At 38.0% G+C, this 25,624-nt stretch overlaps 1 protein-coding gene across 4 annotated transcripts in view; it reads right to left on the bottom strand.

The window, feature by feature from the left end:
* The window catches only part of LOC104554014 (poly(rC)-binding protein 3), a 513,107-nt gene that overhangs the window by 409,338 nt on the left and 78,145 nt on the right, over positions 1-25,624 (bottom strand). The window lies entirely within an intron of this gene.

Genomic DNA, 25,624 nt, shown 5'->3' with positions numbered 1-25,624 from the left:
TCAAACATGATAATAATCTATGGCACTTTTCTGCTCCATTTCCATCAGAAAATCAATGCATCTGGTAAAGAAGTAGAAGAAGAGAATGCGGAACACAAACATGAATCACATAATCTACGACCACTGGGCTGCCGTGGGTCAAGTGGAGAAAAACAAAAATGCAAACTCTTGAAATATAATGCACTTTAAAACATTATTGACAGAAGAAATGGACAAATATCTAGTTTTGAAGATTTCAGACCTCTTTTGAATATTTTTTCTGATTTGTCAACTGGATAGCCAAGAAACTACAATAATTCATAGAATCACAGAATGGTAGGGATTGGAAGAAATTTTTAGAGATCATCTAGTCCAGCCCCCCTGCTAAAGCAGGTCCACCTAGATCAGGTCACACAGGAATGCTTTCAGGCGGGTTTTGAAAATGTCCAGAGAAGGAGACTCCACACCCTCCCTGGGCAGCCTGTGCCAGGGCTCCCTCACCCTCACAGGAAAATAGTTTTTCCTTATGTTTAAATGGAACTTTTTGTCTTCCAGCTTCTTTCCATTACCCCTTGTCCTTTAATTAGATTCAATAGAAAAGAAAGTGACTTCCTAACCTCCTGACATCCACCATTTAGATATTTGTAAATATTCTTCTCTTATCTAGATTAAACAGTTCCTGTAGCCTTTCGTCATAAGGAAGGTGCTCTAGTCCTCTGATTATCTTGGTGGCCCTGCGCTGGACTCTCTCCAGAAGTTTCCTGTCTCTTTTGAACCAGGGAGCCCAGAACTGGACACAGCACTCCAGATGAGGCCTCACCAGGGCAGAGTGGAGGGAAAGTAGAACCTCCCTCAACCTGTTGGCCACATTCTTGATGCATGCCAGGATGCCATTGGTCTTCTTGGCCATGAGAGCACATTACTGTATCATGGTTAGTTTGTTGTCAACCAGGGCTCTCAAGTCTCTCCTTTCAGAGCTGCTCTCCAGCAGGTCAACCTCCAGCCTGTACTTGTGCATAGGGTTGTTCCTCCTGAGGTGCAGGACTCTGCATTTGTCATTGTTGAACCTCATGAGGTTCCTCTCTGCCCAATTCAAAATGGAAAACAACTAATAATAAGTAATTATGGTAATTGCATTATAAAACTGTAAATAGAAAAAAATTTCACTAGGGGTAACTTTGGAAGTGTAACTGAAACTTTTCTTCAGAGATATCATGGGTATCAAAATCTATCATCTCACTTTAGATCAATTATGAAGCTACTATAAATAAATTCTCCTATATGGCACCTTGTCATTGATTCCCACTTCAGTGTAATCAGCACTGCAGTCACAGGAAGTTCTTAAAATAAACAGCAGTATTCTCTACTTACTGCACTTAAAATGGATTCAGGAGTTCTGTACTTTTGTTTTAACATGGTCATTGTAATTACTCATTGATATACTCATTATATTCCTGTTTAGATAAACACAACTACTATATCAAAATACAGGGAAACTGACAACCGTATTTCATTGCTTAACACTCTCTTTATCACTAAGTACTAAAAGTCATTTTGCTGAATTATTTCTTAATAATAAAAATATGATAATTTCCAAGCAGCAGTGTTAGCATTTACTGTTCTTTGAGCTAGTCCAATATCTTCTATGACAATTATAAATACATCAATCTACCTTTCTTGGACAAAAGCAAACCAAATAACTAGAAAATATAGTGCATATTCTCCTGAAGCTGTTAGAGAACTTGTGGTGACTGTTCCAAAGTTCTAGCTAAAAAATAAAAATAAAAAATCCAGAAAATACTTGGCAACTTAAAAAAAAAAAAAAACTTAAAAAAAATCTCTAGTAAATTTACTCACACAGAAATGAAAAATCATGCTAAAAAAGAGAATCTTGTGGAAATACAATGTTTTTATATCATTCCGATTACACTACCTGTATCCTGCCCTTTTTTCCCTTTAATTAATTAAAGTAAATCAATAAAAGATCAACTGATAATGAAGTTTTCATCAAATTCTTCACTAATCTGAGTAAGCTCCAAGTCTAAGTGCTAGGACTGATAGTACAGCTTGGTAGGCAGTTTTTCCTGTGCCACATACTGGCAGTTCACAAGTGACACTGCAATAAGTGGGAATAGTTAGAACATGGAGATCCTGAGTCCAGCCTTCACAAAATTACTTATAGCAGCCTTTCATTTCACCTGATGTTTCTCTGGGAAGAAAACTTCCACTGTACCATGGGATGGCACCAGAGTGTAGGCACTATCATTTTTTCCAGGTATATCCTCTATCTGGTTCTCCCTCTTTACCTCTTTCTGTTTACCAAAGAAAAAAAAAAAAAGAATTGAACACCATACACTTTTCAAGCCTGAGTAAGCAGCTTAATTATTCAGACAAAATACCATTGATTTAAAAGTGTCTGAACAAATGAAATTCAGGCTTGATGACTTCATTGAGAAGGACAGTCAACCTTCTTAGGGAATTTCCAATTGCGTTACTTACAGTTCTTGTTCCTTTCTTTTATTTCAGGGGCATTTGACTCAATTCAGAGCAAGTTCTTTTGAAATCAGGAGACTTTGCTTAAGATGCAGCTCTTCAGCTTCCTCTGACTTCAAGAACAACATATATGAACATCAAAGCAATATACAAATCAGGGGAGCTGACAGAAGTAATAAAAAAATAAAACAGTAGGCTCCACTAAGCTTCCCTAAAATGAATGGGACCAGATACACCTATGAATGTACTACCCTTAAACATGAAGTAAATCTCATACTCTATGTTGACTTCTTATACCATAAATTCAAGTTTCTCTAACGTCATTCATTGGATTATTTTCTGACAATCCATACTTTTTATTCTTCAATATTTCCAGTGCAAAAACTTAGCCAATGAACTTCCCTAGCCTTCATTTTTATCATAGTAGGCATGCTACAAACTAGAGACCCCATATACTATGTTTACTAAATGTAGGTAGGAAGCAACTTCTCAGTCTATAAAACGGACCTCATTAGTCATTATGTTATTTGCTATAATAGTTGGACACCAATGAGTCACAGATCAAACAAATATCCAGAGATGGCTATCCAAAAAGCCCTAAAAATAAGTCCTTCACAGATAATAACTAATTCTGTACACCCCTACTTTTTATGTTATGAACAATATGTACACTATATTTATGCAGAAGAAACCAGTATTTAAACCTCTTACATTTAAAATAAAACCAGATTTTATCTCAGAAAACAGTGCCTTCCCATAATAGATTTACAGTTGATTGAAAAGGATGGCTTGTCCTAAAACACTTAAATGATTGCATGCAAGGAAAACAGATGGTCTGTGTAACAGTAATTTGATTTCTTCCAGTAAACATTACTCATGATATAGAAAATGCTTATGTTGATATCTTCCAGAATGATGTGTGCGGTCTACATGCCTCTTTAAATGAAGCCTGTTATTCCATTCAAGAAACAGCAGAGCAGCTCTGGTTTTCCAACAAATCAAATAAAATCAGGTAGTCTAATGCATCATTCCTCACTTAAGAGCCTGACAACACAGAGATTGATTTTAACTTTTCATTCCTCCAAAAGTACTCAACATAATGCCATGCTTCTTCCTCATTTACTCCTTTTGTAATGCTTCTTCATACCAAAAAACTCCCTACAATTTCTACCTTCATCCCTGCCTAAGAGAATTATCATTAGCCAAAATACAATGTCTATTCCCTTCTGATTGCATATAACTTTCTTCTCTTATATATAGCTGCAGGTATATGAGAAAGAAAACATGTCTCACTGATAAGTCTCCATCTGTCCAGCTCAAATTTGTCCGCCTCTCCTGAGTCATAGCAAGAATACTGTTCAGTGGACTTCAGCACTCAAAATTCCCTGAAATTACTCTACTCAAGCTCTTGGCTTACACATATTGGATAAAAAACTGTCTGCCTTTGTAAGGTGGACAGCCCTCATGAGTTTGTCTAAATCACTGAAGTCCTTGGGACCAAACTGAGGATGGGAACTCTGTCACTTATTCCCACAGGATAACAGTCTAGGCTGACAAAGGATTAATTTTGTCTTTTGCAGATTTTTTTGCATGGAGTAAGTACAGATGTGTCTTTCTCAAAGTCACAAATTTAACCCCTAAGAGTGCAACTGTAAATCTGGCCCTAATTTTTTTCACACTAGAGTATGTTCCATCATCTACAAGTAATAACATTCCTACTGGGATGTAACCCTATTTGTCATTATCTTGTCTTGTTTGATTACTGTCGCTTCACCTGACTGGCCTGGACTTACCCTAGCTAAATGAAGTAAGGGCACAATCCTATTAAATGCCTGCTGGGAACACCCTAAGCTGCCACTCTTGTTGGTGGGAATTAAGGGTTCTCGACACATTGTAACAGGTACTCAGACCCTAGAGAAATTGGGCTTTTAATTAGATATTCCGTCATGACATTGTGTGGTTATTTAATGTTCTGACAAGACACCTCAGCAATCTCACAGGCCCTGAATTAACTATCCTAAAAGAGCTCTTTGCCAACTGCAATTCTGTGAAACCTTTGTCATGCTTAACCATGGAAGCAAATTGCATTTCATGAAGCATATGAAATGATTTACCCAATGAATTGTCTGAATTATGGATAACATGAACTACTGGCCAGGCTTGAGATGTCCAGTATTAAATATCTGATTTTTCTTTGTTGCTTTCCTAATCCTTGCCTGTGTCCTCCCCTCTACCCTTCCAAGCACACTTTATTGTCCCACTTGCTGGCAGAGCTCAGCAGCAACAGTCTTTGTGGCGACATGCGATGATTCATCATGCAGTCTACATGAGACAGATTAATACTGCCAGAGCAGCCCCTTATTATAAATTTCCGTTTCTCTTGTCTGGCTCATCTGCATTATAATATTTATTACTCACACATAAATTTCCAACTCAAGCCTATCCATCCAGAGGCTGCTGAAGTTTTTTGATCTGTACTGAAAAGTTTAACAAAACCCCAGCAGAGTAAACATTTATGCCTTGCAGATGAGGCCCTGATACCAAACATATTAATAAAAGCTACAGCAAGGATGAAAACCAAGGTGTAAATAAACAGAAGAGTATTGAATGACATAGTATAGCACATGAAAAATGCACATAACAAATAGTCACCTTTTTACCACCCTCTATGCTTAACAGCTTTAGGCACAATCACCTCAGAGGAAAAGGATATAGTGTCAATTTTTTTTTCTATAGATTTTTAGCAACAGTGCCATTCTGATTGTTAAATTTTGGCCAAGTGGGCAAAATTATGATGCTTGGCATTCAATATTAATCTCTCCTGTACTCTCATCTCTCTTCCAGAAATGGAAGCTAGAGAAGGAGTATTTGCTCCTCCTACCCTAACTCTTATGACACTTTATTATTAACCTCAGACCCAAGGTCTGTAATCAGATTATATCAGCTATCGGCTACTGAAACCTGTACTGTAATGAACAAGAGAAACAATGACCATTGTGAGAGGTATTAAAATACACTGCAAAGGCTATCTTTTTAGGAAAAGCTTTATTTAATTTTAAGCTTCTCCATCCCTGCTGAGTTACAACATCACTTTCTGAGACCACTACACAGAAATTACAGCATTTACATGCTATTTGCTAAAGGCTCATAGTTCCTCTGCTTGCAATTTCTTTGCGAAAAGTGAATGTAAATTTATCTGTGGTCACAATTTCTACGAAGTCCAACTCAAAGAATTCACAGATATAGTTTCTCCCAGCCCCCTCCCTGCCCTCCTACCCAGCTAAGACCCCTTTTTTATCTGCTTACCTTTTAGGCAGGCTTTTTTTCATTCTTTTATTGTGAACAACACTTCCATTGACTATGTATTTTCTTAATGACTCTTCGATACAACCTTAAATTGTGTCTCACAAGCATCATCAAATCCACTTCAACAATGAGGAATCTAACTTTGGATGAGTAATTCTACAAACTAGTTTCAGCTGCAACAAAAAGCAGTTCCTTGAGTGCTTTATGCATTCTGGCAAGCAAGTGGATTAAATAATGCTACCTCTATTATTCTAATAGTATAGGAGATCGTATAAAATATTTATATTGTGAGCTGCAGGCAAACTGCCTACTCTAAATTATGCTTTGGAACCTCAGCAAGATCTTATATTGATAGAAAATACCTCAGTTTAAATAATTAGACAATTTTAGTTATTTCTTATTCTACAAATTTCACGTCATTTAGCTGTTTCCCCCTTGGGAATGTGATCTGTTTCAGTAAGTACTATTTTCCATGTTCAGGGGTCTTCTGTGTGCTGGTACTAACATCTCATTCACATCATGCTGTAAAAAACCCAAATGCTGTCAGTGCAGACAGATGCTATGCCTGAGCTTCATCATTGTATTATACTGGGCATCAAACGTTTTTTAATACATAGCTATGAAGAAATCTACTTAAGACTCAATTTTCAGCTGTCTTCCAAATTTGTGAACAATGAGTTTGCACGTGCAGTTATTTGCAAAGACTGTATTCAGAAAACCCCACCAATGTGGTAAGTTGTGCAATGATAATGTTTACACAAATCAAATGTTTACTCTCTCTCCAGAGTTGTATTCTTGACTTCATTGGGGTTACTCCAATTCACTGTGTAAGTTTGCACTACTACTTTAGGATCATGAGCCCATTCTCAAAAAAGTCACTTGTTTCAACAGGCTACAGTTCTAATTTAAAGGTCTGGGTTTTTTTCTTAAAACATAGCAAATATGATGGTTTCTCCACATTTCATGATTATACAGCACAGGAGGGTTGTCAGATTCCGCAACCAGTTAAATGAAGTGTGTGCAAGCTTATGTTGTTTTTGTACATCCCCAGGACAATATGGCATGAAGAAGAAGAGCATGGAGCACTCTGTGCAGAATTTTCTCTGGGTAGCAGCTTTTTCATCAATCAGGAGACAATAAGGACAGTTCATCGAATCTGCACCAATTTGGCCTGACCCTGGTGATACTTTTCTGAGCATCATCAGCAAGGAAAGAAATGATGACAAGGACAGAGGGAAGCCAAAGTAACACACAACAGAGAGTGCACTGTGCTTTTGCCTCTGCTGGCAGAAAGCATCAAAAGTAATCCCACTGCATCTCCCATGCAGCCTTTCACATGCCATGGCAGGGAACCTTTTTAAAGGTGGTTATCATCTCAATTAACAGTTGAATGTCAAGCAGACATTCAAGCTAATGGCATTTTATTGGCCTTGGAGAATCTTCTCTGCAAACTGTCACATGTGGTTTTGTCTACACTTGGATTCAGACTACTTTAGTTTGCCCTTGCTCAGCTCAGTTTCCACTGCACACAAGTTTCCTGCCCAAACCAACCACATAGTGTTGTTGATATGTGAGGTTCACTCCCTTGAGTGAATGAAATTCACTTACTGAGGGCAGGCATGGGCAAGGGCAGCAGGAGGGAAGCTGGCAGGAGATGAATGACAGGTTTTCCTTGAATGTCTTGCTGTTATCAATTCTGCCTCAGATCCAGCACTTCCAATTGGCAAGGGCAGAGATGGGGTTGCAAGACCTATCCTTTCCAGTGAGAAACCATACATTAAGCAGTGCCTTCGGTTTCCTGATGTCTCCTCACTGCATGAGTCTGCTTCTTTATTTGGTAGGCATTTTCCACTACAATGTTCTCCAGAACTCTGTCACTTATCTACCCCAAGAGCTCCCTTTCCTCTGGACAGGAGTGCCCTCAGAGCAGCTCCCGGTCCTATGGTTGCCATACTCCTTCTGCCTGGTCTGCAACTGGGTCATGGTAGCCAATGAGATATGGTGCAGGGTACTAACTAGTCTGTTCACTCATCCTCTCTGGGCTGGGCAAAAGGCTTAGATACCCAGTATTCTTAGCTTCAGTAGATCCAAAAGCATAAAGTCACTCCCACTCAAAATCAGAATGATTGTCCAGAAAAATACCTGAACCCTACCTACCCTATCTTCTGACTTGTTAACTTCCCTTCCTTCAGACAGCATATGAGAAGTCAGCCTTGAATTCATTTAAAATGTGAATGTTTCCTTTGTTGCTTATGCAGACACCACACAACTCTTTCCTCACATTTATAAAGAAAATCTATGCATTTCCCCTCAATAGTCTGATTCCTTCCCACTTTCTCAACCTGACCCTCATGCTGATCCTCATGCTCCTCCACTCCTAACAGTCCTTTTCTCTTTTTAACATCCCCAACAGAGAAAAAAAAATACAGGTAGGTAAGTGAACAATGAACATCCATAACCCAGTAAGCACTCATCCCATGTATTAGGTTTTCAAATGATCTTTCAATAGATATTTATGAGCTGCCTTGCCAGTGCCAGTAAGGCACTCAGCCAAACACCACCTTATCGTAACTTATTGCTTTCATGATACTTAAAATTCTTAAATAAAACGGAATCAATTCTCAATCATTCAAAGTATGTAAAACAGTTTTGCACTGCTCTCTTTTTTTTATTTTTTTCCAGTTATCATCAACTATAAAAATAAAGAAATTATCAAATAAATTTTGTTTATTGCTCTATAAATACACTCAATAATATACTGTGTGGTAAGTAAGTTTTATTAAAGAAAACAACATGGCAACTGAATTACCTAAGCATCTAAAATAATTCATTAGACTTGTTCCATGTCTGGGATCCTAAAAGCATTTCCACAAATCTGTTTCTTCTCTGTCTCCTTGGACACAGCCCCAAGAACAACATAAATTCCTCAGCCCTGCTTAAGCAATCACATCTTTCCCTATAGCAAAACAGAAAAACATGTCACATGGTTAAGACAATACTTCCTAATATTCCTGCAGAAATAGCAAGATATTTGATTTTCACTTCTATTTTTATCTAGATATGACCTCCCTCACTGTGTAGCAATAGTCTTAGTATCAGACACACTGTTAACTATTTCATGGTGTCTACCTCAGACAGTAAGCAACCAGGGATGTGGTTGAAGGTCCACAAGGCTGCAGCCTAAAATTTCAAGCAGACTCCAGTAGTCTGATATTGGGGAAAATAAATATTTCAAATAACCTGAAAGAGTCCAGTCCCACAATAGGACTACACTCAGATATGAAACTGAGCTGCTTATTTCATATTTAAACAGCCTTGCTGACATTTCTATGCTCTGCACATAGAGGGGACAGATAAGATGTCAATCCAGACATTCAGCTACTTAACAACGTGTCCCAAGGTGACAAGGGAGCTTGAATTATTGCATCCTCTCTTTTTGAGATCTAGTCAACAAATACAAAGAAGTAAACATAGATCAACCATTTGAGTAAGGACTGCTGCGTCAGACACAAAGAGATGGTGCTTTGAATTTCCCTGCCCTAAGATCTTTGGTGACAACACATTGTCAGCAAGTAGGATTCTATTGATGCAATCCTCCTCCTCCTGGCAAAATAAGAACTGGGTTCCCCAATACTGATTTGAATACTAAAACATGTTCAGACAGAGAGTCTTTTTCAGATTCTCACTAAAAGTCTTTCTTGGCTCTATGGCTCGTCACAGCTGACATGATTCTTAATCAGAGTTCCTTTAAAAACACAGAGAATAGATAATAATATCTGAAAAACTAGGACATTAAAACTTTGATTCACATAGCACATCTCTCTAGTCTTATCATACATTATGCATAGATGTACTGTATTTTGAAGGAAACTGCTGTGACGTGTTTTCAGTGAGAGATATATGCATGACTACAGAGTGCACAGCACATCAAAACAGAGAATTCTGATCTGTAGATGATGTTCAGATAAATAGGCAAAACTGCAATAGAGTAACATTTTGACTGAAACCAGAAATATTTTGGATTGATAATGAAACACTTGGATCCCATATTACCATGAAGGTATCTCATGAGAGTTATAGTTAGGTGTCTCAGCAGCCCAGTGTCAAAGATACTTAGTTTTCCTAAAGCTCCAGTTTGCCATATGAAGACTATATGATTGGAAATATTCATACTCCAGTTTGTATAAAATAAAGACTCAGAGCTGCCTACTTTTACTATGTTATTTTTGCATTTTAAAGCAATGGTAATTATTGACAAATTGGTATTGACTCTGATCTCTTTAACTGTTATGTAGATACATTTTTATTCTTATCATTTACTTGAAAGTGCTAACATCATATCCCTACTTTAATGATGTGACTGAATTTAAAGATTCATAATTTCATTACTACAGTACATATCAAGGTTAAAAGAGGGAGACTTCCCTTATCAGTATGAAGGACTCATACAGTTTGCAACAATCCTACATGAAATTACCCTTTTGTCTTTCAATAAGCAGAAATCTCCTGCAGTGGTAAATGTTCATAATGGACTGTTTCATCTTAGCAATCATCTGAAAAGCATCTAATTTAATTAGAGCTTTAGGACAAAGTGATCTCTCCTTTTACAATTAAATATTTATGTTAACATACATATCACTTAATTGGCAGAATATATCAAAGGTTATTAATTGTTGTACAGTGTGTAAGGGCTGAAAAAAAAAAGTATAGCACAGGTTTAAAGGTCTTTTCTGTATGAAACATTAAATAAAAAATTGTCAGGCAGAGGAAGGGCATCAAATATACAATAATAAGCAAAAATTAAGACAAATGAGATTTTAATGATCATTAGCTCTACACTATCACTATGCTAACTGCTGGCAGTACAAGCGATATGATAAATCACCAGAAATACTGTGCTCATAGAAGCTGCATTAACTAATGCTGGAACTGAGAGAAAGAACAGGAGCAGAGATTAGAATGATCCTAGACTCAACAGTAGGTCTGTGTATTCTTGGTCATTAATCACTGCTGAATACTTGATTCCAGAGCTGTGACAAAGAAGCTGCAAGTGGCATAATACTATCTATGTCAACATGAACCATATAATGAAATAATATCTACAGCCTTCATCATCTCGACAAAGATGAAAAGAATGTATCACATTTTATTCAATTATCTGGCAGAGAGAGACAGAATTTAAATATGTGAAAGCCACACTAATTGGAAACATTCTTTTCAGACTTTTTTTCCCCTGCCTTTTTTTTCTAGGGAATTAGAACATATCTGTGAAGGGGAGGAGGTGAGAATTTGTCTGAATAGTTTCTAAAATTAACTTAAATGTGCAGTTATGGGCCATCTCTTCAGTTAACAAGCTCTTACTGACATCATTTTATTTAGTAAGAAACTGACTTCTACACTAACAAGTAGCTCAATGGAAGAGCATTCAAGTAACTTCATGGAGGAAAAAAATTAACCTCTTATATGCTACTTTTAGATATCTTACAGGCTCTATTGTTAAAGCCACATTTTTCTATTTCTCTATTGAAAGAAAACAAAAAATTAACAGGTTTAAATGTGCAATACCAATTCAAGGGGCTAGTTTTGATGTAGACGTGTGATTTCCCTGTTGTACAGACATTTGGAAATGTAAAAGCTGCCCTTCCAAGGTGCAAATATTAGCAAATAAAGGCTATTTAAGCTATAGCGTTAACACATTAAGATGGAATGAACAGATGTTACTACCAAATGTAGTCCTAGATCTCTCTGTTAATATTGTTGTCTTTGTGGTTTAATCCAGGACAATTTCTTCCAGAAACACTTGTGGTAACATAAGAGAGAACACAAGGTAGTGGAACAAAGCAGTGGAGTGGGATTCATCTCTCCTGTAAAGGCACTGGAATATTTGGGAGTAGACTAGCAAACTTAATAAAGAGGTCTTTAAACTAAGGGACTTGGGGAGTAGGGGGAGGAGCAAAATAGAACAAGTTGTCCTCTCTAGCTGGGAAACAGGGCAGGAATGGGAATGCAATGATAAGTGCCCTTCATCTGCACACTGGGCTGAGATGCAGAAGGCTGACCACCCTGAGGAAGAGACAAACCGGGGAGGAACCTCCTGCACCTGCCCAGGGAAACCTGGGTGTTTGAGTAAGTCCCTGCGCTGCCTCTACACCATTGCACGCAGCCTGGGGAATGAGCAGGAGGAACTGGAGATGTGGGTGCGGATGCGGGGCTACGACCTCATTGCGGTCACTCAGACGTGGTGGGACAGCTGCCATGACTGGAGCACAGCCATGGAGGGTTATGTATTGTTCAGGAAAGACAGACTAACAAGGCATGGAGGTGGAGTTGCTCTCTATGGGAGCAATTAATGTGTACCAAACTGTGCCTGGGTGGGGATGAGGAGTGGGTAGAGTGCTTGTGGGTAAAAATTAATGGGCAGGGCAAGGCAGGTGATATTGTTGTAGGAGTCAACTACAGGACACCTGATCAGGAGGAGGATGTGGATGAGGCCTTCTACAAACAGCTGAGAGCTGCCTCACGATCACAATCCCTGGTCCTCATGGGGGACTTCAACGACCCTGATATTTGCTGGGATAGCCACACAGCCAGGAGGTTCCTACAGATTGTTGACAACAACTTCCTGTCGCAGATGATCGAGGAACCATGGAGGAGGGGTGTGCTGCTGAACCTGGTACTGAGGAATAAGGAGGGCCTAGTTGGGGATGTGAAGGTTGGAGATAACCTCGGCTGCAGTGACCATGAGATGGTAGAACATAAGATCCTGTGTGGAACAGGCAAACCACAAAGTAGGACCATGACCCTGGATTTCAGGCAAGCCATCTTCAGCCTCTTCAAAGATCTACTTGGACAGATCTCATGGGATATGATTCTAGAAGACAGAAGTGCCAATGAGAGCTGGTCAGTCTTCAAGCACCACTTCCTCCAAGCCCAGGATCAGTGTGTCCCAACGCACAAGAAAGGAGGAAAAGGAGATAGGAGGCCTCCGTGGATGAGCAAGGATCTGCTGGGACAACTCAGGCAGAAAGCAGCCATCTGTGAGAGGTGGAAACAGGGGCTGGCTTCTTAGGAAGAGTATAGGAACATTTCCAGGGCATGCAGGGGTGCAACTAGGAAAGCTAGAGCCCTTCTAGAATTAAATTTAGCCAGGGATGTTAAGGACAGTAATAAGGCATTTTTCAAGTACATCAGCAGCAGAAGGATGGCGAGGGGGCATATGGGCCAGCTGCTGAACACTGAGGGTGCCCTGGTATCTGACGATGCAGAGAAGGCTGAAGTACTGAATGTCTTCTTTCTTCGGTCTTTATGGCCAAGGCCGATCCTCGGGAAGCCCAGTCCAACAAGGATAACAGGATGGCCAGGATAGCAGAAGACTTGCCCTGGGTGGAAGGGGAAGAGGTTAAAGACTTGTTGGCCAAGCTTAAGGCTCTTAAGTCAATGGGTCCTGATGGGATGCATCCCAGAGTGCTGAGAGAGCTGGCTGATGTGATTGCTAAGCCTCTCTCCATCATTTTTGAACAATCATGGAGGACAGCTGAGGTGCCTGAGGACTAGAGAAAGGCCAATGTCACGCCAGTCTTCTTAAAGGGCAGGAAGGACGACCCAGGAAACTACAGGCCAGTCAGCCTCACCTCCATCCCTAGAAAGGTGATGGAACAACTCATCCTGAATGTTATCACTAAACATATGGAGGATAAGATGGTTATCAGGGGGAGTCAACATGTCTTCACCAAGGGGAAATCCTGTTTGACCAACTTGATATCCTTCTATGAGTGCATAACTGGCTGGCTAGATGAGGGGAGAGAAGCACATGTCATCTACCTTGACTTCAGCTAGGGGGAGAATAGCTCAACCCTAAAGCAGAAGGACCCTTCACTCTACATCTGAAAACTAACTGCAACACCAAAACAAGGGTGTACTTCCATTATTTGCTATAACCATGACAGGAGCACAATTGTGTGCATCAGTGAAAGTATGGACTCCTAATAATTTTCCACAATAGTATAATAATGACAAATAATAAGGAATAATAACAATAGTAAAAATATATATTATCATAATACTAATCATTGTTAATATTTGTTCTCTATTTTGTTCTCACTCTATAACTACCTGAAAGAAAGTTGTTGTGAGGTGGAGGTAGATCTTTTCTCCCAAGTAACAAATAGAAATGGCCTTAAGTTGTGACAAAGTGGAGGTTCAAACTGGATATATGTCATGGTGTGACATGACAGCTGTTTCTGGTAAGGGGGAAAGGTGCTGTAAAGATGGCTCCTGTAAGAAGTTGCTTGACACTCTCCCCAGCTCTGAGCCAGACCCACTTCTGGGGCTGAGCCAATTAGACACCTCCACAATCACTTTTTACGAAGAAAGAGGAGGCTGCTTCCTGTTCATTTTTTTCTTCTGTCCTTTCTTTTCCAGCTCGTGGTGGTGCAAGGAGTGGGAAGAGTGAGAGAGAAACAACCATGCGGACTCCAAGGTCAGTGAGGGAAGAGAGGAGGAGGTGTGCTGGAGCAGAGACTCCCCTGCATCCTGCAGAGATGACTGGTGAAGCTGAGATATTTTTGCATTTCATTAAAGACCCTACATCAGGGACAGTGATTCACTTCATTAAAGACCCAGTGCCAGGGACAGTGACTATGGCCAGAGGAGGCCATGTCTTGTGTGAGGGACCTCATATTCACAGAAGTTGTAGCTGTGGTGAAAAACCCATGCCAAAGAAGCTCATTAAAATTATGCCTAGAAGAAGCCATGTCTCGTGGGAGGGACCCTGATGCTGCAGAAACTGCAACTATGGGGAAGAATCCATTGCAGAGATATTCATTAAGGACTGTGTCCCATGGAGGGGCCCTGTGTCGGTGCAGGGGAAGAATGCCAGAGTTGTTCTCCTCTGAGAAGAGAGAAGCAGCAGAGCCGTTGATTGTATCAGCTGAAGTAAAACCAGCAGATGAAATGCTGTCACAGTTTCGTTTGGTATATGTTAGATCACAGTTGGAATAATGTATCCAGTTTCGGACCCTCACATCAAAAGAGACATTGAAATGCTGGAAATGGTCCAGTGAAGGGCTACTAAGTTGATTAAAGGATTGGAGAACTTCATGCATATTGAAAGGTTGAAGGAATTGTCTGCTCAGTCTAAAAAAGAGAAGGCATAGAGGGGAGCCTAATCACATTCTCTCAGTGACTAAAAGGTAGTTCTAGGGAAGGTGAAGGCACTCTTTTCACAAGGATGCACTGAAAGGACAAGAAGCAATGGATATCAGTTGCTTCAAAAGGAAATCAGTCTATATGAAAAATTTCTTCACTGTGAGAACCACCAAACGTTGGAAAAGGTTGTCCAGAAAAGTGGTGGAATCTTCTTTTCTGTAATTCAGGACTTGACTTGTTGGGTCAATAGATAACCTAATTCAAATCCCTACTGCAAACTCTAGGTGGGCTCAGATGACCTCCAAAGGTCCCTTCTAATATAGGCTTTTCCTTGCTTCTACACAGGAGAACAGTAGGCACAATGACATCTCCAAAAGGGCTTCTGCAGTGGACATGAAGCAGCAGAATATCATTCTTCAACAATGAAAAAGAAATGACAGATGAGAGAAAGGGATAAGACCAAGGTTTGCAGGATCATGAAAGACCCGTAGAAGGTAAGTATGTAACGTATATTCAATCTTTTTCACAATACAGGAAGGAGGGGATATAAAATGACATTTTCAAAGGGAAGACTTGAAAGAAATCAAAGTGCTTTCACCAACAAAACATAACTGATCTGTGAAACTCACTCATTTATATTTCCTGGGTAACAAAAGAATAAAGGTAATCAAAAGGACATGCTGAAATGAGTCTATCAAAGACCATTAATAGGAGAGATGCCAATTCAAACTCTGGACAAGAAGTCACCAAGTGCAAAGCTGAGCAAATATGTGAGAGTATATCATAGCAAGGATCACAGTATGTAGTAATGTTTTTTTCTGGAAGAATTTTCCAATCTGAAACTCTGGAGTTCATGAGAGAGTGAAAATGCTTTACTATCTCAACAAAAATATATTCTGATGCCTTTACTGCCATGTCTGAATCAGGAAAACATTTACCAGCTCAGTGGCTCAGGTTTTTTGTTTGTTTGCTTTATTTGGTTTGGTTTTGTTTGTTTTTTTTCAAATTTGACTAAAAAGCTTAATCCTTTTCCTGAGGTCAAAAATAAATCCTGCAAAATGCACTCAGTTCCTAAGTTTTTGGATAGTTGACTACATAGCAACCAACATTTGGCCTATTTTTCTTTTTAAAATCATGCTATGAGAGCTGAGATGGAAGAAGGATCATGAATATGATTAAAGCAACAGTGGGAATTCTCCTGGCTTTACAAATGAGAACCATGGCTTACCACAGGGAAGCCACAGAACGCCTTAAGGCCTCAACTGTAGCAGCCTGTATAAACCTGCTGTGCAGTAGGATTTGTTTCTTAAAATTCCCAATTTGCATCTTTTTGCCAGAAGGGAGGTTGCACATTCTCCTATTAGGAAAAAAAAAAAAAGAAAGAAAAGAAGAAAAAAGTGCAGATTTTATCAGTAGCTTTTTGGTAAGTATTTATTTCTTTCTTCTATAGAAAGGCTTCAAGAGAAACCTGACTCATTTAAAAGATGAGCTTGCATGTATTTTCTTGGTAGCAACCTCAGAGCATGATGTTGTAATGTTGCCCCATCACTGTTCATTTTCCAAGTCACACAAACTCAGAGTTAGCTAAGGACAGCTAAATTGCCCAGCCACACCAAGAGTGGCATAGGACTGGAATAGCCATAATAGATCTCTGCATTAAGACCAATGTCAGAATGCTGATTGGTTTTATTTCATTGAATGTTTATTTCAGCCATAATTTCCTGTTCCAAGCATTTATATGGACCAATGTAGAGCAGACATACTGATATCAAAATTTATGGTTTTTTCCACATTACTGACATTAGAGGAATGAACACTAAAATTGTTATTTCTGCAAATAAAATAGTTTTCTGATAGATCAAAATTTCACTGCTGCTTTTTGCTGTAATCTAGTACTGAAACCAAATGAAGTATCCTAGGATGGTACACATCTTTGAACTATATTCACAGGCATCCTGGCCCACCATTTCACAGAATCACAGAATCTCAAGGGCTGGAAGGGACCTCAAAAGATCATCTAGTCCAACTCCTCTACTGTTTCAACCAATTTTAAAGCTGTGTATTGCATTCCTTCTGTCACAATATTGATAAGAAATTCAAACATCCAGATTTAAGTCACTTACAGAACATGACTCCAACACTTGCTTCCCAAATTAAATGATAGAGTATTAAATTTCTTTCTACTTTGCTTTCGAAAGTTCTTTCAAAATCAGAAGTAAATCAATGGGCCCGTTCATACATATCTCATTTATCAGGTCCGTTGTGATGTATCATTTCATCGCTTTGTGATAAAATGTAGATTCTTGAAAGGATTCGATTCTCTTTATATAAAATGTCTCTACATCCAATCACAAAGAAACAAAATTTTCTTTGGAGATGGTAGCAAGCGATTGTTCAAAAGTGCTGAAATCTGTTTTATTTCAAGCTACTACATTAACTTCTTCTTGCACTGATTTTGAAACTGTATTTTATCAGTTTGTTTTCATTTGTGACAGTCAATTGTGTTCTTCAGCAGAGACATTCTCTGGGTTGCCTTGGTTTCCCCATAGAAAGGATTTATTTCTGTTTGGGTGCATTTGGGAAGACTAGAAGGCCAAGGAACTGAAAGAAGAATATCCAGCAGAGTATTTGGATTTTAAATACAAGGAAAAAAAGAAAGCCATCAATTCCCACTCACTTAAATTATGATGTTAATCTGGTGAAAATCAATGAGGAAGTATCAAATGTCAAGTTATATGGATGACACTGAAAAATTTGTGTGAGGCAATGGACTTTAGAAGATTTGAAATATAACCTCAGACTCGGTAGATTTAATAATTGAATATATACCCTGTTTTATTATATTTCTCTCATTTATGAGAAAAAGCAAATAAAACTATGAGGCGATGTTAGAACCTCCAGAGAAATATATTCTTTAGACCAGTGAAGAGAGCAATTAATTTCATCTAAAATCAGGATCCACTTAAATAGATTCCAAATTACTCTTCAAATATTTCTTTTTTTTTCCCAGAATAAATAAATAAATCAGATTATCATTATTCTAATTGAATTTTAAATATCTTTGTCACTATTTTGTTGCTATTTGGAATAAATTTGTCAAAGTGAAAAAGGTTTGCTGATGTGTTTTGTCAAGACGATGAGCTGTTACAAGCAGATAATCAATGAGTTTCAGATATGGTTGTCAGCTTCTTAAACACAAACAGAAAATCAAACTTTGGAGAAGAACAGAACTGATGTTATTATCCTGTGACCCTAACTGAAGTTGATTTTTCAATCATTCTAAGTATAAAAAATACAAAATAAAACTACTCAGTGCTCTACAACTACTGTATTTAAAATACCCCAAGGTGCATCTTTTCTTTAAAAGGCTTTTAAAATCCATCGACATTGAGGTAATGGAAGCATGCAGCAATTAAACACAAGTTATTTTTTTTTTTAAATGGAAGGCCTAGAGGGTGACATACTGACTCCTTCACTGACATAAACCCCACATATGTGTTAGCAAGAGGCATCCACAAAATTCAAAAGCTACAGAATGTTACAATCTCATAATTTTCTACAAGGCTGGCAAACTGTGCAAAACACAAGTAGTTATGAGTCATTTGCATGTTACCCCAGCAGATGAGAAAATTGTTATTTTTGTTTGGGTTTAGGATTGTTTTTAAGGAGACTAAAAAGGGAAAGTTGTAATCAGGCTTGATTACTCTAAAACAACGGGTGCATTCGTATCATACACAAATCAGTGTATCAGACCTGAAATGAAAGCGTATAAAAATGGATGCATGGTTAACGTGCAAGATTTCTAGGTATTGTATTTCCACAAATCACATAGGACAGTATATTGTGAATTTTGAATGATTTCTATATCCACAACTGCAATATCAAGTTGATAAAATTCGGATCAATATTAAGTCCTAACACATCCATTACATCTATTCCTTTACTCAATGCAGTGGCAGGAGCTAATCTCTTTTTAGGACAGGTTGTACCTGCACATGCACAGAAATCTATAGTATCTAGACTTCAAACTGGCCTGTTTATGATTCAGTATCCTGGCATTTCTTAGGAGATTTCAGGTTTTCAAACATGATAAGGTCAATCACCCACTGCATCCATAAATCAGAGGAGCAGATGAAGTAAATATACTGAGTGGGAGCATTCTTACCTTCCCTGTTTCCTGAGCTGGTTCTTTGCAATTTCTAGCACAATTTAATCCAGACTTGCTGCACAGCAAGAAATTATCATATGAAATAAACTAATAGCACATTGTCTGGGACGGCAACATTTCTCCAAAACTGGGAGAGAAAATAGCTTAGTTCCTAAGATCTCCCAGGCCAATGCTTTCTCTTTAGTACTTCCCTTCTCCAGCAGTCTGAGGTTGAACTTAGACAACCAGCTAACCTGGCCACAGCTATCAAAAATCATGACTGGAATCAGGCTACTGAGATATTAATAAATTGTTCTGGTCAGGATTTTCATGCCTGCCAGCCCTCACTGAGTTTTCAGACCACAGAGTATTGCTACATTCCAGTTACAAACACATTTTTCATTACCAATCCTTATAACAGATAATGAAATGCCCTGGAGTGTAAACCACTGCTTAGACTCACGCCACTTCATATCATGTTATGCTCTCCAAGCCAACTTTTACCTCTCTGAAGCCTGACTTGCCTCAGATTCAGTTCTACCTTTCTTCCATGAGTTGAGCTTATTCCCTCAAACTGAGGAAAAGAACATCAGAGAAATGCTCCTTTTATTCCTTTCTGAGTAAACAGGCAGAAAGGAGAGTAGGATACAGGCTACTTTCTGGTCCCAGGATGTGGGAAATCACAGCACAGCAGTAGTAGGCTAAACATAGCCTTTAAATTCTCTTCCCTCCCCTCTAAATATGTTTTGTTGCTAAACAAAAGAAAAATACTTATCAGTGCAATTTAGATAGGCAACTCTAAATACTGTATTCTAACCCTGTTTTGCAGTAATTCTGCACTCTTCTTGCAAGAGATTTGCTGATTTACATGCTAAAGTCAGTGTATGCCTGCTTGCCAGAGTGGGCCAGATCCCCCCTACCTTCTCACTTGCAGATTCTGTTCACAAGAAGGAGAAGTAGAGTTTGGCTATAAAGATTCCACTCCAAAATGGAAAAAAAGGACCAACAATTATCATCTGTATTTCAAAAGTCAATAACCATAACTTGATTCAACAGAATATTCAGGATTATGCTACTGAGATCCGAACACTAAAAATATGAGTGTCCTGAAAATGCCTTCAATTGCATGTGAATTGTTACTGAGCTAAAACCTCACTGAAGTTTCAAGATGGACTAAAGTTTCAAGATAGATGAATGGCAAGACATCAGGATTGAGTCCCTACAGACGTATTTAAAAGGATATTGATTGTACCAATAATTGCAATTAAATTATAATGAAGATAATACAGAGAATAATACCTATTTATTTTCCAGTGACAGTAACACAGAAAGAAGTGGGGTTTTTTTCAAAATATTTTTGATTTTGCATATAAGATAGTAATGCAACTTTAAGGCTTATTATTTAGTAGGATGTGTGAGTTTTCTATAGGTGACATGACAAGTGTTGGGATTTTGCAACATTTAAAAATCTTATTTCAATTTGGTTTTCTTTTCCTGATAGTAAACCCAGAATGACACTTTTATGTTGTTTTAAAAATCTATAAAAGTGCTCGCACATATATGAACTGCTCCATACGAAGTGGGACTTTCATATCTGCATTCCTCTGCCCCTCTACACCAGATGTCATTCCATTCCACAATATATAATTCTTATTTAATTCTGACTTGTAAAAACAAGCAATTATTGGCAGACAATCTAAACATTTTTTTTTACAGTATTCTCCCACTGCTACACTTCTAATTCCAGACCCAAAAATCCACTTAATTTGTGAATGATTCTCCAAAGTATGGAATCAAAATCAATATATTGATCCATTTTGGGGAACAGGAAGAAGAAAAGTATTGCTCTTGCAGTGTCAGTTAATTTTAACATTTTGAGGAATTTAAGTCTCAGCACTACTTCCATTGAAGTAATTGGGAGTTCAGATAACAACTCTGGTAGGAGATAAAAACTGATTATATATGATTGAAATGCAACAAGATTAGCTTTCTAGGCTACTTCTTACTCCCAATGAATATAGGTAGAAAGAATTCAGCTTCTCAGGGCACTTCCACTGCACAGCAACAGACAATAATATGTACATACTAAAACCTGAGCTGATCATGAACAGAGAAAGGTTTAATATTTAGTTATACTCATATCTCTGTACACTCTTTTATCCCATCAGCTTTGCTTCAGAGACAAAGTGATGAAGTGACATTTGGTGTTGTATTCTGGTTTTGAAAGGAAAATATTGGAATCACAATTTCTGGTGAAATGGAAAATACAATATTTGAAGAGTTCTAGAGAAGAATAACTGTCATGAAGGCTTTGTCTTCAACTATTAGTGCCAGTGACTTACGTTGACAAAAGAATCTCCAATCTTTCTTAGAGAGGCAGAATTTCATATAGAAACTACATGAGAACTTTTATCTGAAAAGTTGTTTTTACTCAAAAGTAGGCAGTCTAGATACTCATTCAATATCAAGCTTGAAATTTAGATTTTTCTTTCTTTTTTGCCAGGCTCTGTATGACAAAAAGAGGTCAACAGTCACCACACAGAATAATAGTGTTTCATATCTGCCCCCCAGGCCGCTTACTTAAATTCACTTACTATGCCAAGGACAATTAAAAAAGCATGGCCAAGGAATCCATCTCTCTAAGCTCTAGTGCTACCATTTTATTTTCTCATTTGAGGATCATTACTTCAGGTACTGTCTTGAACTACTTTTATATAAAGGACAACAAAACGCTCTGCCTCATATTTTGATGCAAGTATGTTCTCACGGAATAGCTCCAGGAGGGCTCATCAGTTGCACTTGTAGCATTTCTGAACCACAACAGCAAAAGGACAAGTGCTTCTTTGGCTTCTGCTTCTCTGAGACTCTTTATAGATGCAGGAGGAATAACTAGATTTTGCCACATAGCATCCTATAGCTACAAACAAGTAGAAACAACAATTTAGAATTCTACAAAACATAAATCTCAGCCCAATCTATGCATCTGATATGTAGGGCAGAGTGAATCAAGGACATGCTGCAGTTTGATCTAAATGGCAGATTTGACTTACAAGAAACTATACAGTAAATGTTTTTCACAAACTATTCCATAGATGTTCTTTGCAAAGAAATTAACACGTTATTATTTAGGAATGTGACTTTTGATGCTATAAATGTATTAGTAGAAATGTATTTGGACAGTTTTGATGTGAGATTTGTTATTGATTAAATACACAAGCATTCATAGTAATTTCAAAATGTATTGACACTTGTACAGCTGTATATACTTTAAAAGTGTGTAGGGGTTACATCCTACATAGATTACAGATAACTATGTAAGTAATTAACATCATTGTAATGTTTTTGTCTTTTGATTGCAATCAATTGCTTATCTTTTTCATTGTCTGTTGGAGCAGCATGTAATAGACATAATAAAATGTTTCCATCCAGTAATAGGCAACATCCACTGTAGACAGATATAATTTGTGCTGTCAGAAGCAATAGTGCACCAAATGAAAGATCCCTCCATGCATTTTTGAAGGATGATAATGAATGCTATGCAGATGAGATTAAGAACAAGCTCTCTACATAACACTCCTTCAATCAGTTCTTTTAATTTTGTAAGAAACACTTTAGGTTTTAAGGACTTAACTTAGAACATGAATAATTTGCTTTATATTTATTAATGGGAATGTCGCCATAGACATATGGAAGACTATCTGTGAAAGTAAACAATACATTGAGGGAAAGGGTTTACAGAATTTCCCTTGAACCCATAATTTCTCTATATTCCCTTGGTAAGTCTCACATTTGCAGAAGACATACTTTTCTAAGGCTTTCATGTAACATTAATCTGTAACATTCACTTTCATTCTTTCTACTCTATTTCTCCAGACAGAATTAATTGCATAACATTAATTAAAGTAATACTTGAGCAAATATCTTTCCTATCTTTAAAGAGGTATTCTGATTTTTTTTCTTTTCACATCTAGATAATTTATAAGTTACTAAATTAGCAGGGAGTACAACTTGTGACCTGACATAAATAAATTTGGATACAGTTGTAGATCCCAGCTCCAGAGAACAGTAGAGCAGAGCTGGCTTTCTTCCTCAATAAAAGGGGAAGGCTATTTCAGTAAGTAGGTTGCCACTGTCTGCAGCACTAACTGGCTCTGCAAGCATCTCCATATAGGTGACACACAGGCACATTTTCATGTCCTTGTGCCAGGCTTCTTCATGTGGTAGCCCATGAGTCGAACATGGTCCACGAGACAGATTCATTGAATAATATCACTATCTACACAAAGTCAAAGTTAGAAGAACGTATGGAGATACTCATCAAAACATCAACCATTTCAAGGCCTCGTCTCTGGCCTATATAACGCATATTTTCTTTCCCATCTGCCTGTCTTCCAAAAGAATCCTGCACTATGCTCTTTACTTCCCTTCTTGTAAGTCAGCTTTCCTGTCTCAGCTCTGTTCTTGAATCACTTTGCTATGCAAGTGATACCACCTTAGACTCTAGCAAGAACACCAGAGAGTGTTGCTTACTCTCTCTGCCTGCTCTTATTTATGTTACATCTGAATTGGACCAATTTTATCTGTTACGCTCTGTATGCTATTTTGGGAACAAATCCTACTTTGCTGAGTTCAAAGAGCCTGCTGTAAAGTATCCATGTAGAGAATGCTTTGTTCACCTTTCTAATAGACCCTTCTCACCACCCCTTCCGCTAACATGTTTTGCAGTTCTGCCTATAATCCATGACTTTTAACAAAGTCAGTTCTTACCTTTACAGGTAACTAAGTGAAGAAACATCTAAGAGGCACAGAAAAAAGCAATGCTACTGTGTCATCCATAAGGATAACAGTGTGTAATAAAATGCTGAGGCTTTCTGCAAGTGCACAACCTAGCAACCATAAAGAAGTAGTTCATGGGAAATGCATGGCCAAATCCAGTTAATCTTGTCCAGCTTCACACAATTCCCTTCTGTATGACTATGAGTCTCCAGCTTAGCAAGTACCAGAGGAGGAATTAATGCATCAGCTACCATCCCTTTGTCCTCTGATGCTATTACATGCTATGGTAAGAGGCAAGGGAAACATTTCCTTGCTGGAGTGTGTCTTTGGTTTAACAATGTGTTTTGGTTAACTGAATCAAAAGGAAAATAAAAGGTTTCAGATTTTAATGTAGAATCTAGAATCATTATTCTTCAATCATAACAAGTCAGGTTTACAATTTTTTTTTCTTAAATCCCTTTGCCTACTTATCAATTTTATATTTGGCTGCTTCATTTTATTTTTATTTTGACACTTTTTGTGTTTATGTGTGAGTATGCATGCGTGTGTTTATGAATTTATATGTAAAATAAATACTGTTTTTATTACTTGTGTTGTTAGCCTAGATTATGAGATTATGAACATATGATATTTCATATGGTAGTATTTCAGATGTTTAAAATTATGTTCATGAATAGAAACCTGAGTCACAATGGTGGCATTTTTCTAGCTCTATTAATCTTATAACTTGTATAAAGGGACAGTATCATCTTTAGCATGTCACTTGGAGGAAGGATCTACTATTTATTAGTAGATATTTGATAAAAGCAGTCAGACCTTTTCCTAAGTCAAAACTTTATATATTTTAAATCTTCAGAAGCCAGATATAGATTCATTAGAATACCATTTAATGAAAGAATGGTATGTTTACAATTAGATATAGTGAGTATTTTATATGGCCAAACTCAAAGATAATCGTTTTTACTGCTATCCACAAAGAATTTGGGGCTATTATTTATCCCGTGGAGGAACTTTTTTCCACCAGAAAATAGTTCCTAATTTTCCCTTATTTATGATTCCCAAGATGACAGCAGTTATAGGACCCAAACACTGGCTTCTCTTACCCTAAAGGGGCAGAATGACAATTGAGTTAATTACACATGTGCCTGGGTGCTTCAATGTGCAAAGCTGAAGCTTAGATTCTTTGTTCACCGATTCTTGGGAAAAATGACATAAAGCTTTAAATGGTCAGAACTGTTATAAAGAGTGGATGGCAAGAGGATAGGGTGACATTTTTTTCTGTAGCACCCAGTGACATGAAAAGGAGCAGTGGGCACAAGCTGAAACACAGGAACAGGAGGAGAAACTTTTTTCCTGTGAGGGTGAGGGAGCCCTGGTACACGCTGCCCAGGGAGGGTGTGGAGTCTTCTTCTCTGGAGGTTTCCAAACCTGACTGAATGCTTTCCTGTGCCTCCTCATCAAGGGAAACCTGCTTTAGGAGGAGATTGGCCTGGATGATAGCTAGAGGTCCCTCCCAACCCCAACCATTCTATGATTGTATGAAAATGCAGCTATTTGTTTTACAAACCAATAAGATAGTATGTGTCAGATACTTTGATCTTGCATTACTAAGGTCACCTACTCAATCATTAAAACCCTTTTTTAGATACCTTAGTTTCCCCTTGAAGATCTTTTGTGCAAGCTGTAGTGAAAAATGATCTTGTACAGTTAGTAGCAGGTTCACAGCCCAAGGTCACATTTTATATTTGAAGGCTAAGATATAGATAGATAATAAGA

This window comes from Colius striatus, chromosome 4, assembly GCF_028858725.1.
Source record: "Colius striatus isolate bColStr4 chromosome 4, bColStr4.1.hap1, whole genome shotgun sequence".
NCBI lineage: Eukaryota > Metazoa > Chordata > Aves > Coliiformes > Coliidae > Colius > Colius striatus.
Note: the sequence above shows the minus strand (reverse complement) of the source record. Positions and strands in the feature narration are given on the sequence as shown.